A 16,383-nucleotide genomic window follows, 5' to 3' on the forward strand; every position below is an offset into this window, starting at 1 on the left:
TAACATACACCCTTATCCTATGTATCAATCGATTCCTTATAACACGTTTTTTAACGTGTATTGTTTTCAAGTATTTGCATCTTCGCGTTTGAAAAATATTCGCAAAAAATAAATCGCCCCCCCCCCCCCCGAGAGGTTATTGCGCCGCATTTTTTTTTCGAATTTTCTAATTTTATTTTCGACAAATCGATACTTTTTTCTCTTACTAACGATGCTCTAATTAATAATTTATTAATAATCAATCGTAATCAATTGAATTTCAAATTAAATTCGATTTTCATATATACACACACACACACAATTACTTTTATACTTTACTAATAATACAATCTTACAATTTCCCGGACTAAAAGAATTCCACGAATTGAAAGAGCTCGGGCAAAGCTGGGATCTTTTTCTACACATACTTTGTCTTCGTCATACGTATTAGTAAGTCTATCTCTTTTTAAAGGATATTAAAGGAGAAAGATAGGTAACACTCGGCATGTAAATAAAAATGAGGCTATAAATTTCCCAGAAATGATTCGGCGAGAAACAATCCAAGTGTCGAGTCTCTACAAGGTCATCGACAAAACCTTTTCAGTTCTTTAAAGTACTTGGACGTACACGGATTTTTATCTTTAAATATCTTTCAGATATATATTTTATTATCGAATATTTTTATTGCGTATATATATATATATATGAAAAATTTAAAACATTTGTTATTATAACAATGATATTAATAACTTGATTTTTATTTCTGTTACAGATCATTATTACAATTATGTTTGAAGCAATAAATAAATCAAGTGAAATTTTTATTTATTTTTTTATCTGATTAAATAAAATTAAAGTCAATAGAAATCTGCAAAGTAGAATCAGTGTTAGTGCATTATTCTTCATTACCCTGGGGCAGAATGCACATCATAGAAAGGATCAACAATATCTCCGGTAAGTAAATTTCTTTTTTAAATGGTTCCTCAATAATTTTAATAACTTTTTATTCTAATACAATCATACTAATAATCTTTCTTTTTTCTTTTTTCAGCTCAAATGAAAGAAGGATCCTTCATCATTATCCTGGAGCAAAATGCTCATCGTGCAAAGGATCAACAAAGACTCCAGTAAGTAAATTTCTATTTTAAACATTTCCTTAATAACACAAACAAATTTTTTATTATAATAATGATACTAATATAATAACTTCGTCTATATTTCTCTTCCAGATCATCATTGCAATTGTGCGCGTGGCAATGGATGAAGTGTTGTATCGTTTAGATAAAATCAAAATCGCGAATTAGAAGCATTGTTTGTTCGTTATAATTCATCCAATCTCGCGATTTTAAAAACTGTCTAAGTGTTAAAGTTTGTTCGTCTAAAGTTGTAATTTTATTTTAAAACAGTCGCACAGATTGTTCGGGCATTAAAATCAGTGCATCATCGAAGATAAATGATAAATGACACTTCTTCAAAAGAAAAATATTGGTAAGTATAAATTGATAAATGTCATTCAGTTAATAATTTTTATTATTTTGTTGATTACAATAAATTTAATAAAAATTCTTCTTCGGTTCTTTTTCAGATCATAGTTATAATCCTGTCTTATCAATCTACAAGAAGGTTGACCTACTATGGATCAACCTGGCTCGTTTTCAACTTCATGTGGATCAACTTCCCTCAATTTCCAGCTACAAGGTGAACGAGTGTTTTGGAGCCATCATAGAACTTCTTAAGTAGTGAGTGAACAAATTTAAGGTCCCTCCAATGCTCAATCATGTCGAGGATGAAAGGTCCGAATCGGCACGAGTTATTGGTTGTAATTTTTTGTAATATATTATTGACGAGTATGACCGTGAGTAATTCCTCTTTTGGATTTACTCGCGAGTGGTTCATTTTTAATTATGTGTATGTTTCATTATTATTTCTCTATTGTGCATGTTTATTTTTATTAGCACAGGATAGGGTTTTCTTGTTTCATCGCGAGTCGTTTTTTAATTAACAGTGCAATTAATTAGCACTTGTTTCGTTCGACATTGCACGCGATATTAGTTGTGAAATCAGGCATTCATTTATCCAATTTTGTCGAAAAAGCATGTGATGTGGTTTACGTTACATGCATTGCTTCATATTTAGTCCATTCAATCGCGATTTACTACGATGTATTTAGATCGAATCAAATGAACAAGAAAACAAACGCGACGGATAGATTCTTGGAAACAAGTGATAGAGTCATGATTTTGTTCTATGATTAGAATAGCCACTTGTTGAAAGGAGTCGTCCGAGGATTTTTAATTATTATTGTATAAAATATTAATCAAATATTCAATGAATTTTTTTTTATAAAAGAAAAGTCTCAGTAGAGTCATCATTATTTTGAAAAGAAAAAAGTCGAGTAGAGTCATTGCTAAAAAAAATAAAGAGACTTGTAGAGTCATAGCCCGTAAAAAGTAAATGATAAATTAATCAATTTTTAGACGAGGATTTTCAGCTTCTAATAAACTAATTCCCGTTCCCCCCCCCCCCCCCCCCCATGCTTTCTGCGTTCTCATTTATGCGTATACCCAGGTGTTACTCGTATGAGTGAGAAACAGTCAAGTATGGTTTTAGTTTTAAGTTCTCCCCTTATTGGTGACTATCATTGCGTTAGTGATTGCTCACGATTTACATTTCACCTGTGTGTGTGCGTGTTAGGCGGTGAATTGTATATCGTTATTACGCGATAACTTTTAAACGAATAGAATATCTGTCCTACATTATAATATATTATTATTAATATCGTTTTGCATAATAGATTTATCATATTTTTGTAAAAATTTTCGAATACTCGTATAGTGTATATGTATATACACTAATATATACTAGTATCTTTGTCTTAGTTATTAACACAATAATCATTAGCCTTGATAGTCAATTACAGCAATTGGTACGTATCCCTAATTAGTTAAGAATCATACGCGTTTGAGCTAGGGTGTCGGAGATGCCCCGGGGCATACTCTCTAGTGTAGGCCTTTGCACCCTGGCGGTATGTGAGAGAATCGTGGAGTGTTTGTGTTGGAACGAATGCTTTGCTATTTTTTAAATATAGGTTTTAGGTAGGCAGGTAGCATACTTTTTTTCTGTGCGAATGTATGTTTAATTTTAAGCAGGTAGGACCAGGAATGACGCAGGTTGCAATTTCCACTCAGGAGTGGAAAGTTTCGTCTCCGGTTATTATGCAAAGTTTTAGCATATTTACGAATTTATCAGCATGCTCGTTTTTCTTTTCTCTCCATATTTTGCTGACACTTTGCATTGCGAGATATATCAGTATCAAAAAGTTTTATAAAGTCTTTTGCGTTACAAAATTTATTTCCAATAAATTAGCAAAGAATTTTCAACATGTTTAAGATACTTAGTATTAAGTATATAACATTAACCCTTCGACTTTCTCGTGAGTTTTACAATATATAATTTATCACATATGTGTGCTAAAGTAAAAGTAGTAATGATACGAAATAAAAGTGGTCAAATATGTAAAAAAATGAGACCATAAGACGTATCGTAGATTTTCTTGTTTTCTCCGATATATTATGATGATTTTATTACGAAGGTTTAGTAATAGGTTCATCGATTAGATTCATCGAATATCTACTGGGGCATTCGAGTAAATGTGCCTATGTGAATGCGCACGATTGGTGGATTCTTTTGGTCCATTGATCGTTCACAGGCTAGGATAGTTCTCATGAAATGTTTGTGTGTGTGTGTTTTTATATATATTTACATACACATATATAAAGTTTTATTTTAATTTTTTTATGAGTTGCGCTTAGGGAATGCCCTTAAAAAGCAGTGGTTAGAATACGAAGCAAGAAGAGACTACATGCCGAAGAGACCCCCACAAAATGTGGCTCAAGAGAGCAACTATCGACTAAAAGTCATTATTCGAAGGTTGTCATCCATGGCGAACCATTCGTTAATGGCTTTTTGATCTTATTATTTATTATTTAACCACGTTGTCATATTGCTCGTCATTAATAATTATTATAACTAGAGATGATGGACCATTTCATCTCGTTGGCACGTCAAATTCTCAAACAGATCCACAAGTTAGATTAGAACATATTTAAATTCATTTATTATTAAACGTTAAATATTAATTATCACTCGTTAACGTTAACAATTTTTTTTCACTCTTTAATTAGTAAAAAAGTAATTCGTATTAATTAATATATATATATTTTTTTTTTTAATTTATTTTCATATATTCATATATTTTTTATTCTTATTGCAAATATGATATTTTTTCAGATTTCTTAATTGCGTTAATATTAAACGTTCTAACGCAGAATCACGCGCGTTAAAATTTTATCTTATTGATAGAAATAGACAGGGAATTAAATTGAAAAGTGCATCTGCATATTGGCATGTCAAGCGAACGTGTATGCTCGTTTAAATATTTATTGGATTATAATATCGTATGACTAATACATTTTCTTTCTGTTTCAGGTAGATAGTGGTTAAAATGGCTGCTGTTTAAAATTTTATATACATATATATATATATATATATATATATATATATATATATATATATTTCTGAAGGAAAATACAAAATAAAATTATTTACAATCTTTCTTTTTTTTTTTTTTAATAATGAATTTAATTTCATGTATTTTTGAGATGTACCGAAGTTTTTTTTTTTATATTTATTAAAATCCTTTACTTCATTAAATTTAAAATTCATTAAATTCACAATATTTTTTACTTTAGTAATAAATTCAATATTTAACACTGAAATAACATTTATTAATCAAATGTTTAATTATTTATACTATATATTTCAGATATTTTATCTCAATTGTCGAATAGATTTGGTTTACTCTTTACATTAATAATATCGACGGGAAGAGAGATTAAAATTACCACATTCTTGCATTTAGTTTATTAATTTTGTACCATTTATTTTTTATTATATCATAGTTAATAATATATAATATTTTTTATTTTTTATATTGCTGGCGATTAAAATGTGTACTTGAATATAGAAAAAACCATTAAAAAAATTTATAGTAAATTTGAACACTGTTATGCTGATAAAATGATATGTAACTAATTTTAACTATAATTGCATATTATACTATATTATATATGCATTATCTTGCAAATTGGTTAAGTATATTTTTTAGTAAGGTTATTCTTTAAACATGTTTTTATTTTTACATTGCATGTTAATTTATAAGAATATAGTTATAAGGCATGATGCAGGTTGCAGTTCTTATACTTCAGCCTTTTATTTATGCTTCATATTTTTACGCTTAAGCACGTTCATACCTTAATAGTACTATTAAGAATCCTAGTTTTAAGGTTAAGTTATTTTTAAGGTTACTTTAAGGTGATAATAGCAGATTGGTCGATTATCTGCTACTTAGATATTTAGATAGTTTAAAAAACATGGAACCCCATTGATTGATTCATAGATAAATGCTATTAATAAAATGGTAATTATTTATGAAAAGACCAAATTCTTTTTTCATATTTCCAGTCATTTTAATTAATTTTTAAAAATCTCCAATTTCTTATTTAATAATGCGATCAATGAAAATAGTTGGAAATATGTTAGTTTTAATTAAAAATTGTTGATTTAAGTTAAATTAAGTTTATATATAAAATATAATTATACAATATATATATATATATATATATATATATATATATATATATATATTTATACAAATTATATTTATCTTAGATTTAGTTATTTAGATTATTATTACGATTATAAAATACATATACTTTGTATATACCCGGGAATACACAAATTGTATGTAATAATTATGATAATTAATTATAGTTTTATATAGAGATAGTTAGAGAGAAATAGTTTTCTGCACTTTTAATATAGATACTTAATAATAATTAATTATATCCATGCTTCTTACCGCGTCGGGTAGGTCAGAGCAAAGTCGCGTTCGATGCACCCTCGATCGACTTCGACCGGGTCGAAGGAAGGTTCATTAAATACGATTAATTAGTATGTTATTAATCCGTGGATCTCCATATGCAGCAACCTTCACGTGGTGAGATCTGGGTCGGTATTACTTGTGATCTATCGAAATATAATTGTAAATCTTGTTACGCAAGTACTGCCGAGCTAATGGCTGCATATCTCAGTGTGTCTATAAAATATTTTCCTTTTGAACATAGCTAACCGTATTTATTTATATATATATATATATATATATATATATATATATATATATATATATATATATATAATTAGATCAGATAAATTTATTATAATTCTTTTGAAGAAACGCACTGGAGATGAAAAATGTTTTATTTAGAACGATTCACAATTTTTCCATATTTTAAATATTAACAACGTTCGTATTTTCGATTTCATATCTTTTTTCAACAGAAGCCAATCGTATGCAAGAGCGACGCGTTAAGCTGAAATAACAATTTCAATATTTTCTATCTGGTTCGAGTTTTCAGTTGCAATTTAACTAAGCCCTTTCGCATCTTTCAGCATTTTCTCGAAAGTATCGCGACGTGAAAAAAAGCATAGAGTGCTTTCTTTAATCTCGAAGCGTATCCTGCGGCAAATCGATTGGAAAAAAAAGGAGAAAAAAGAAAGAAAGAAAGGAAGGAAGAAAGAAAGAAGGGAATCATCGATTCATTCGTAACTGGTAAAGTGCTTGAAAGTGGAAAATCGGTCATATCCCCGCGGACAAATCGATAATATCTGATATCATAATTAATGTAATGTATCTGTGGTAATAGGAACATGATGACGGTGAATGCAGATACGTACAGTTTCCTTTATGTGCAAACATTGCGTAAATTGATAAGGCAATTAGCACGTATAGTCTATAGAAGCAACGTTGGTTGCGTCGTTGACACGATCTCTCACGGCCGTGAAAGAAACCCTTCGACCTCTTGTAATTACGCGTGACACATACGATCGATACCAGCTGTGCTATTTCGACCGTTCACCGAAATGGAATGAAAGAATTTCTCTTAATTTCTTCATCAAAGAAATGTTCCTTTTCGAAGAGCGAGTATAATTAACGTGAAGGATATAAACTGACGAATTAACGGATGCCACATTACCAGTACTCGTACGGATAATTTAAACGCTCATGCGGATTCTCTACGCTCGAACAAATTATAAACGTTGATCCCTTTGAGAACCGCTAAATTATCGCTTCTCTATCTAACTTTCCACAGTTTATTCGGGCACGCGATCCGTAGAGCAAAGTACTCCGGTTAACGTTTATTTTATCATCTTGTCGACACTTTGGTAGGACAGAGAAAAGACTACGCCGTATAAAAATTAAAAATTAATGCCGCCGTTGACGGTATACTCTGAGAAATGTAACTGCATTTTTAAAGACGAGAACACGATGCTGCGTGAACTATGTATTTACTGTTAGTCTTCTTTCATTCTGGAAATCCCAAAGACGCAATGCGCGATTTTACATGCGACTTAATGCTCCTTACAAATTCGAAATTTGGTATAAATATTCTTCGTCCGACAAGAAGAAAAGTAGAAACGATATCATTAGCTTCGTACTAATCGATATTTCACGGCACGATTACTCGACTTGCGATCGACTGGATTTCAAGTTCGAAGGAGACACGATAATTATGTCACGTAGCAGTAAGTAGGTGGATCGTATTTCAGATAATTATATGTATGCGTTCGAGGCGAAAGATCCCAGCGTTTGGAGATCGTACGACGACGACAAGAAAAGACAGGCTAATTACAGGAGAAGGATTAAAAGAAAAGAAAAAAATAAATTATGCGCTGAATTAACAGTCACGTGTCATTATTTAAAATATTCCACACGATGAAGGAAAGCGAAAAAGAGAAGCTACCTTCTTTAATTTATTTTATATTTCTTTTGCGATACTTTCACGTTGCAAAATTCGATCATAAATTTATTAGTCGATGTTTCTTATTAGATATAATCTTATAATTAAAGTTTATAAATAAGAAAGCTCTCCTAAGCTCTAATCGTAATAATAATGCAAGAGATTAACGAGAGTTTATATAGCACGACGAAAGGCGTTAGAAACTCACCCGACTCGTTAAAGCATCATCATCCTAGAGATAGTTCACAGCTTTCAGTTATGATCGAAATTTTGAAAAGAGCTTTGATCTTGATTCTTCCCATAGAGATTCGCGTTTTTGAACGTTCTTCCTCGCATATTCCATACCGGAGGGAGATGGAACGATGAAAAGACATTGCGAGATCCACGATTTACACCAAGGAGAATGAGAAGAATGAAAAAGAAAGGAAGAAAGGAAGAAAGAAAGAAAGAGAGAAAGCAAGCGAAAGGAGAACTTTGATAGTTGTAGAATCGAAGCTCTGTTCGTTCGTTCGTTCGACGAAGAGACGCTCGTAAAGCTTGCGTTTACAGTCGAGAAAGAGCCACTCGAGAAGCTCCTTGGAGTCACTCGTTAAGTTCATTAATGTGGAAAAAGGAAAACGAGATCGGTCTTTACTTTTCGTGTCGCCTAAGGAAGTGCAGGAGGAAGAAGACGAAGGATGCAATAGAGTTAGGTCGAGATATTTACTCAGGTCCTGAACACGATTCCTTTTTAATCATTTCTCTTTGCTATCCCTTTGGACCACGATGAGAAATGATAAGAGACCTCGACAGTTCCCTTCCAAGCGTATTTACTGTATTATCACTACATCTTGCAACGTCTATTATTTGCCGGAAAGCGAAAGGAGAACACGAGGAGGAGGAGGAGGAGAAGGAAGAGGAGAAAAAGGAAAACAAAGAAGATGAAGAAGGAGCAGAAGAGATCGTCGAGATTTTAAGACAAGATTCAAGACGTTGCTTTCTCCGTCGTCGTCGTCGTCGTCGTCGTCGTGGTCGTCGTCGTCGTGGTCGTCGTCGTCGTGATCGTTAAAACTTATACCGTAGCTTACCGCAACTAGTAGGAAATACATTCTAAAAGCGATTAAAGGAAAATGTATATTCCCTGGATAAGATTTCGAGAAGAAATGGAAAAGTGGAGGAGGAGGAGAAGGAAGAGGAAAAAACGATGAAAGGAAGGAAATATTTTTTGAGGAGTTGCTACTTCTCGATTGTTTTACCACGTCCAAGCATTCTTCATCGAACTGGAACGAAGATTTTCTCTCTTTTTATATCTCTTTCGTTTAGGGATCAAAAGATTAGTGGTTTGTGATGATGAACGCGCGGAAATAACACACGCTAAATCCGTCAAATAGTAAAAAGCTGCGCAACAAGATTTGGCCTCTTCGCGTGAAAACGCTACAACCCTTTTTAAGATGCCACTTCCCACGGTCATTAAAACTTGCGAAGGCGACACGAACAAGTAAGAAAACGCATTTCTCTCCGAGGAAAATGTTTCTCATTTCTCTTCGCGTATCCGTTTCACGAACAACTATAACGGCAATGTTACCTTTCTTAGTTATGAGCGAGAAGAAAAAAGCCCTTTCTCAAATTTTTCCTCGTTTTGTATTTCCAACTATTACTTTCTTTCTTTCTTTCTTTTTAATACTTTTTTTTCCCCTTTCTTCTTCTTTCCTTTTTTTCTTTTTTTTTTTTTTTTATTACACGCGCTCCCACTGCGATAATTTTTTCACAAAAGAAAAATGTATTAGTCTTCAGTGATTCGCCAATTAGAGATAGGAATTATTATATCGTTATATCGCAATGAGAACTCGTCGAGACGTTTATTTGCATCTAGTTGAGGTATATTAAAAGGGTATATTAAAAAAGAAACGAGTTTGCTCGATCTAACGCTACTTTAAATTCTAGACGATATTTCGCACGGTTCCGCTATTTTCTTTTCTTCATTCTTCTTCGAACTTTCAAAGACGTTTCATTTCTTTTTGAATTTTACCTTTTACCAGATCTCTGTTGCATTCACTGAACGAACCTAATGCTATGGAATACGCAAAATTTCAAGAACACTTGGTGAAAATGAGTTGAGAAAAGAGTGAATCGTACTTGAGAGAAAGAAAATCTCTCAAATCGAGAGACAACTGCCGTCTTTATAAAGTACTCCTTTAGTCGTAACTTTTATACATTTTCATACGCGACCGAACGAAACGATGGATATTTTTTTAACGTTTTATTTATCTCGAAAAAGATCTTAGTGGAATCTTTTAGAAAGCTTTAATCTTGATCCTTCGCCCCTTAACACGATAAACGAATAGGGGAAGTTAAAACGAAGGAAAACATGAGAAGTTATCGATTAAACGAGTAAATGTGCATCCATGTCCGGATCGGATTCCATTTTTATGAGTAAACAAGAAAGATGAAGAGAGAGAAAGAGAGACAAGAGCGGATCATGGGCAATATGTTCTTTCAATTCTCAAATATCACTCGACAATCGATAATCCTTCTTCTCGCGTGCTGTTAATTTTGATTCATTAATTTCCTTTCCATCAAAGTACCCACGACAAAGTTCACGCGGCGTAGCTTTTAATCGATAGCCGATGACCGAGCTACGCTTTACGCGTCGTCACGAGAAAACCAGGAGAAAAAAGAAGGCAAAAAAGTAGACTCGAGAGAAATCGAGCCTCGATATATGCACGAGTTGGCGATTCAAGAGCTACTGTCCACTTTATCCCTTTATTCCTCCCTCCTCCCTCCCCCCCTCTCTCTTTCTCTTTTTCCCTGCTTTATCTTCGTATCGACATAGTGCAAATTTACGTTATCTAATTACTGGAAGGACACGGAGAGTGGGAAGGGGTTGAGAAAATATGATTAGTGGCGAACGTTGTCTCGTGAAACGTCGATGTTTACACCTCCTCTCTCTCTCTCTCTCTCTCTCTCTCTCTCTTGACTTTCTATCGAGAAAACTTCAATTCTTCGATGTTTTCTTTCTTTATTTTTCTGTGCTAATTTAAAATCGATAAAACTCGTTTGGAATTATTTATATTTCTCGTAAAGTTTTTCTTTTTCCTTACAATCAATTCAACTGCGAAAACGCATTCGTGGTCTTCGACCTCTTACGAATACTCATGCACTTTAAAGTCGAAATTTCAATTCTCGCGCTTCTCTTCCCATTGCAGAAGCATATTTGTATCAGCTTTCGAAATCGACTTCGAGCACGGAACAAACAATCAAACGTTTCTCGACCTAGTTTACACGAACGAACTCTGCAACGCTCGGATTGCTAATGTAACGCGCTTTAGATGGAGGAGGCTTTACTTTCGATCGATTTATTCGATCGATCTATAAATCGATCGATCCAGCACCTTCCAAAGAGATTTTTCGTTCTCGAAATATGCGAGAGCATCGGCAAGAGTTAACGTAACGATTTCATTGTCACGAAAGGCTAAGGAAGTTTCCAGTATAAATGTGCGAAAAGCAGAAATGCATAATCGGCTTTCCCGATCGAGTCCCCCTGATAACTCAGAGGCGGAGAACGTCCGTAGATAGACGCCAATATTATGCCAAGAGCGCGTAATTAACCTACAATATCCAGCAGGTATGATGCTATACTAATTAATCACGGTTTCTAATGAAACCATAAAGCCAAGGGGAAATTAAATTAACGAGACGATAAGTTAATCGTTCGATATATATATATATATATATATATATATATGTTTGTGTGTATATATATATATATATGCTCTACCTGCGATTTGTTGCGAGCTAATTTCGCACCAACCGATAGAGAATATTATTACCCGTGGTATAGAATTGTTTCTCGATAAAATACAGGACTCCGCTGCGAGAAGAGAGGCAAACGGTATTTTGCAAATAAAATATAGGAACCAACGGGAAAACGGTTCAAAGCGAAATATTTAACCGGATGGTAAAATAATTTCCGAAACGTATGTATTTGCGACCAGAAAATACGAGCTTGCGCTTCTATGCTCTTCTAAAATAGTTACACGCACAGATGATTAATATTAATGAAATTTCGTTAGGTCCAGTCTGTTAATATGAAATTCCAAAGTCGATAATGTATAGAAATTCTGGATAGAAATGTTCGCAAACGTAGACAAATGCAATACCTTTACAATAGGCACGGAAACCGCGACAACCATTGAAAGGTTCGTAAAAAGATTTTACTGTAAAAAACAGGAGGAGGGAAGGGCAATATTTCTCACGTTAAAAGAAAAAGCGAGCAGCAACCGCAACAACGACGGAAACAACAATCAAGGTTCGAGCTTGTCGAGAGGTAACGAGGGAGAAGAAGAGCGCCAGTGATCCAACGCAGCAACCGTTCCATGTGACGCGTCACTTTTCGTCCCGCATCTTGCTTCTCTCCTCTCTCTCTCTCTCTCTTTTTTTCTCTCTCTCTTTCTCTCTCTTACACCCTCTCTCTCATTCCTCCCTCGCGAGTCTTTTAACCGCGAAAATACGCTTTTTCATACTCCACGCTATTTTTTCCACCTTTCTCTCGTAAATACTATGAGATCTTTGCGTACAAAACAAAATCGATTGTTCTTGAAAAAGTATACGAATTTTTTAGAAGGAAAAAAAAAGTCAGATAGCAGTCATGATGTCAAACGGATGCACTTTGTATTCGCAAATCGAAAAAATTATCGTCCTTATACGAATAATCTCTCTTAAATTTGATTATTTTATATTCGAAAATCAAAGATACGTACGTGAAAATCCTTAATCCGCGTATCCTTTAATCCAGGAAGAGATATAGGTAAACTACATCGAAGCCAACACCAGCGACATCCTTGGCGCGTTTGTCCTGGAAACACAGGTGGTTGGAGAATTTTTCTCTTTCCTCTCCCGATCTATCCTCCAAATATCAGCCGTCCCGCGTTAAAGAATAATCGTACACCGAGATACACCATTTTTTGTTCGACGTGATTAATCTCGAAAAAAATGTTCATTAATGATAAAAGAATGATTTTTCATCTCACGATATAATTAATTATTTTTCGAGGAAAAATTTATTGGAGAAGAAAGAAGCAAACAAAAAAGAAAAGAGAAAGAATGAGAGAGAAAAAGAGAGAAAGAGAGAGAGAGAAAGAGAGAGAAACGTGTATCTCTCTCCCTTTTGTGCAAGAGCTCGATCGACTGGCCGGGGCGAGAGCCGTCGCGCGACTGAAACAGCTCTCTGCCCACAGCATCCCTATGCTTAAGCTTCCCCCTCGGATACATCGGCACCCCCCGCGACACCCCTGACTCTTTCCGCTCCCCTTCTCTTCTGTTCTCTTCTCTATACTACTCTACTCTATTCTGCTCTGCTCTGCTCTGCTCTGCTCTGCTCTGCTCTGCTCTGCTCTGATCTGCTCTGCTCTGCTCTGTTCTGCTCTGCTCTGCTCTATTCTGTTCTGATTTTCTCACCCTTATCTTTTCCCTTCCTACTCCACTTCTTTGACTTCCCTTCCCTTCAACCACGCATATCGCCCTTTTCTTTTCATCCACTCCATCTTCTCTTTTCCTTTCTCTATTTTTTTCAAATCGCATAGATCACCTTTGTCTCAACGAGAATTAACGAGAATTTGATGATGGAGAAATAACGAGTGTTCGATTTTTTTTTCATCATCCATTTCTCATTGTATGTGTTTCAAATTTCCAACAACTTCATTGTAATGCGTCCATTGAAAAAAAAAAAAAAAAAAAAGAAAAAAAAACGCTCGTACTCTTGACGAATTCGAGAAGATGTAAAGGGACGTTAAAATGACTGAAATATACGCAAGCATCGGAATCTCTAATTGAAACGTGAATACTAGGAAACGAAATCTCTCCTCTCTTCTACCAGTCGTAAGCTTAAAACTTAGCTTACGAGAGAATCTCAAATGGATTTGGATTCGACGCATTCCCGTTCGTTCATTAACACCATTCGCCTAAACGAACCTTGAATGAATTTTACTTGTTTTGCTTTCTCCTTTTTTCTATTTTTCTTTGTCCTATACAGCCCACCGTAGAAGATCGTTATTTATTTCTCGCATCGACACCCACGCGCAACACATTTTGTTTCTCGGATTTATTCATTATCGAGCGCATTACTATTCATGAAAGGATGAAGCGCGAGAAATGGATAGGATTGGAAAGGGATTAAAAAAATCGATCGCTGATGCGAATTACGACATTGTTTCCGTTCCTTAACTAAAGAATAATTATTAAGGATTTTCAAATCAATTCTATTTTCCTTCTTCGAATGAAAAAAAAAAAAAAGAAAAAGAAAGCAGAAAGAAAAAAAGAAAATAATGATTAACATACTTAAAGGAATTAATTATGATCGATAAATATTCACACGTTTGCCTATTTACTTAAACTTTTTCTCAAAGGAAAAACAAATATACAAAGTTTACGGCTGCTTATCATTAAAATATGTATATTTATCCTATATATTCATCGCTCTTGCATAATATCTTCCGTTTCCGTTCTCGTAAAATAATATCCACGCAAAGTAGAAAAAGAGAAAAAGAGAAAAAGAGAAAAAGAGACTGAGTGAAGTAGAATCGAAAATAATTCGAAAACGGAGAGATGGGAAACATGCGGTATTCGTAGAATGTTTAAAAAACGTCGTCAGCACGGTTTCGTAATTAATGAAGAAAATGAATTTGAAGCTCTGCGCCTTTACCTATATTTTTTTTCTCTTTCTGCTAACAGTACCCACGATGCACGTTGAAAAATTGCGAGAAAATCACCGACGTTCCTCTCTTCGTCATCGCGTGCCATGTCACGAACATTCTTTTGAGAATCGATTAATCTTAATAAACCGTTGCTAAATATGCGAGAGAAAGAAAAAAAACAAAAAAAACAAAAAAAGAAAAATAAAAACAAGTTAAAATTTACAAAAATTACATAGTAATACGCAGTGGCGTATTATCTCGGAAAGAAAATTGAAGATGTCCAAAAGCCATTTGATTACTCCGTTTTCTTTTTCCTGTTTTATTAAATATTTCTTTTTACTTGTGAATAAATAATTCGATAAAAAAAAAATACGAGCTCTTTAATTTATTCAATCACGGTGCCACGTGACCGTGTTCTTTTAACCCCACTTCTGTCTTTTCTTTTCTTCTTTTTTCTTTCTATTTAGCACACCTCGAACGTCCGCGAGTGAATCTCGTAAATCCAAGACGCGCACGAGGTCGTACGACTTATGATAGATTTAAAAGGAGATTAGGATTAGACGCCGCATCAAAGAAGCTTTTCTTCGTGGCCTTCCTCGATCCCTTATATCAATTTTCCTCCGTCCCATCAAAAAGAAAAAATCACCTTCAGACAGGACACAAAAAGCAAACTATAATCAATTGAATAACAACACTCTACTAGCCGTTGCTGCTTTTTTAAGTGGATTAAAAAAATGACAAGAGATTGCGGCAGAGCGCACATCCATTTGATTAATTATCGATCACGCTTTCGACGGAACATTGATATGCATTGAGATTACCTAGTTCGCACTTTTAATAGAGAAAGATAAAAAGAAGAGGAAGAAAACGGAAAGCAAACGAAAGACTCGTTTTTCGAGCCGGAAAATGAAATTAACGCTTTCCGTTAAATAAAAGCCTTTCGTCTTAAGAAAAGTGAGAGAAAGAGAGAGAAAGAGAAAACGAGTTAAGGATGCATCTTCCGTCCTCAGGCGTAACGCGTAATGTAGCATAATGAAAGGTGCAAGAAGAAAAAGAAAAGAGAAAAAAAATAAAAGAAAGGAAGAAAAATAAGAAAAAGAAGAGGAGACAGACTTTCATAAAAACGGCTCGAACGGCAAAGGGATACTTCTTTATATTTGGATGCTGAGAAAAGAGAGCCAAAGAGAGAGAGAGAGAGAGAGAGAGAGAGAGAGAGAGAGAAATAAGAAGGAAAGGTCGGGTTTTATATTTACTCCATCTACTCTTATTCCATCTTATTATGCGAGAAAGTATCCATAACATTTTCTTTACTTCTGATTTTTCATCTTTTTGTCTCTATCTCTATCTCACTTTCCATCTATCTTTCGAAAGTTACTTCCGCATAAAAAAAAAAGAGGTGGATGTACTATCTTAATCACGATAGAAGAATAGAAACGATCGATATTCTCTTCCAAGACTTGAACAATGCTTAAGCACCATTCACCGCATTGCGATGCATTGTTCGATCGATAAAGACAGTATTCGACATGGGTCCAGCGGTGATGCTGGCCGAACAGAAGCCAGGATTAATTCTCCTGTAAATAGTATTATGTTTCGCCATTTGCATGCGCGATGATAAGGTACAAAATACTAAACATATATATCTCTATGTTTGCAAGTTGTTCGCATGTATACCACGTACATATATTATACATCGTATTTAGATTTCACTCACGAATAAGCCAGGCAAACAAACGTCGAACGAGTTTCACTTGGAAGCTGATTCGAAACCGTGCATATCGTATAGAAAAGTTCTTTTAATCGTTTCTCTTTCTTTCTCTCTCTCTCTCTCTCTCTCTCTCTCTCTCTCTCTCTCTCTCTCTCTCTCTCTTTTT

At 34.3% G+C, this 16,383-nt stretch overlaps 2 long non-coding RNA genes across 2 annotated transcripts; both read left to right on the forward strand.

Moving 5' to 3' along the window:
- Positions 1 to 787: 787 nt before the first annotated feature.
- LOC124956655 lies at positions 788 to 2,451 on the forward strand. The gene is made up of 4 exons (XR_007103328.1): positions 788 to 933; positions 1,031 to 1,106; positions 1,209 to 1,467; positions 1,565 to 2,451. It is a non-coding gene; the product is annotated as an uncharacterized LOC124956655 (long non-coding RNA).
- Positions 2,452 to 6,249: 3,798 nt separating this feature from the next.
- LOC124956654 lies at positions 6,250 to 14,673 on the forward strand. The gene is made up of 2 exons (XR_007103327.1): positions 6,250 to 9,315; positions 14,547 to 14,673. It is a non-coding gene; the product is annotated as an uncharacterized LOC124956654 (long non-coding RNA).
- The last annotated feature ends 1,710 nt before the right edge of the window (positions 14,674 to 16,383 follow it).

This window comes from Vespa velutina, chromosome 23 (assembly GCF_912470025.1).
Source record: "Vespa velutina chromosome 23, iVesVel2.1, whole genome shotgun sequence".
NCBI classification, from domain to species: Eukaryota; Metazoa; Arthropoda; class Insecta; order Hymenoptera; family Vespidae; genus Vespa; species Vespa velutina.